The sequence below is a fragment of the Carlito syrichta genome, unplaced genomic scaffold (assembly GCF_000164805.1).
Source record: "Carlito syrichta isolate Samal-C Ts95f unplaced genomic scaffold, Tarsius_syrichta-2.0.1 Scaffold313017, whole genome shotgun sequence".
Classification (NCBI taxonomy): Eukaryota; Metazoa; Chordata; class Mammalia; order Primates; family Tarsiidae; genus Carlito; species Carlito syrichta.
Genome location: NW_007257113.1, coordinates 296,978 through 298,599, shown reverse-complemented (window position 1 = coordinate 298,599; position 1,622 = coordinate 296,978).

Genomic DNA, 1,622 nt, shown 5'->3' with positions numbered 1-1,622 from the left:
CCCTAAGGCTGCCATGGTGCGGTCACCCTGTGCTGTCGTCCCCTGTTAAGGTCAGGTGTGGGCCTTCCCCCACGTGGCCGTGCTCCACCTCGCTCAGCGAAGGGCCTGGCATGGAGGACAGCCTCTCTCCAGTTCAGCCTGGGGTCCTCCATCTCCGGGGAGGAGGCTGCCTGGGAAGCTGGGAGAGGCAAGGCAGAACAGGGCCATGTCCCTGCCTAAAACCCCTGAACGACCTCTGTCTTACAACAAAATCCCTCCTCCTCATGGTCTTCCGCCCAGCCCGCCCCCTGTCTCCTGGCCGTACCCCACACTCACCACACTCCAGCCCCACTGACTGCCTCAGACTCAACCAGCTCTCTCCCGCCTCCCCCAGAGCCTTGTTGGGCCCCCTGCCTGCAGGGTCCCCCCCGCCCCCGACTCTCCTTGGAGGGTTCCTTCCCACCCCTGGGGTCTCAGCTCAGATGGCACCCCTTCAGAGACACCTTTCCTGACCACCCCCTCCAAAGAAGACCTCCCCTTGATTCTCTGTCTCAACCCCTTGTTGATTTCTTTCCTATTTTTATTATAACTTCCAATTTCATCTATTTCTTTTCCTCTCTTTTGTCTCTCCTATCCCTTCCCGTTATATATGCGTCATGAGGGCAGGGGTCATGTCTGCCTATTCTCAGTAGTCTCCCCAGTGCCTGGCCAACAACAGATACTCAAAAAAACATTTCTTGAATGAACGAATGAATTATTGAATGAATGAATGAATCAGTTGGCTCTTAAAAGACCTCAAGCTTTGTTGCTCAATACAACAGCCACTAGCCACAAGTAACTATTTATTTATTTTATTTATTATTTTTTTTGAATTGGAGTCTCACTCTGTCACCCAGACTGGAGTGCAGAGGCCACTCCCAGCCACTGCAGCCTCGACCTGCTGGGCTCCAGCGATCCTTCTGCCTCAGCCTTCCAAGTAGCTGGAACTACAGGCGCGCGCTACCAAGCCCGGCTAATTTTTTTTTATTTATTGTAGAGATGAGGTCTCGCCAAGTTGCCCAGGCAGGTCTCAAACCCGCAGGCTCAGGCAATCCACTCACCTCAGCCTCCCAGAGCACGGGATTACAGGTTGAGCCACTGAGCACAGCTATCTGTTCATTTTAATTAAGCATAACAATGGGAAAATTTGCTATGAAATTTTGCCTCCTGAGACATATTATCTGAGCATTAATCTTTAAAAAATATATTTTAAATAACACATGGCCATTGTAAAATAATTCAAATTCTTTTCCAAAATATCATCTTAAATACTGCATGTTCTTCTGGATTTTTCAATCATATGTAAAATACAAACCAAATATTTACTATGAATGACATCATTTATACATTTTATTCTAGAATGTGCTTGCTTTTGTGTTTTTCTGACTGTAGAATTAATGAATGCTCATTGTAAAAGATTTAAACTATTCTGAAATAAATAAAATGAAAACAGAAATATGTATAATCACATCCCACAGTCAGCCACATGCTACAGTCACTATGATTGGTTTGGTATGAATCCTTTAAGAATCTTCAATGTATAATGGCATGCATCACTGATTTTACAGAAATGGTGTTACGGTAAGCATTTTATTATAAAATGT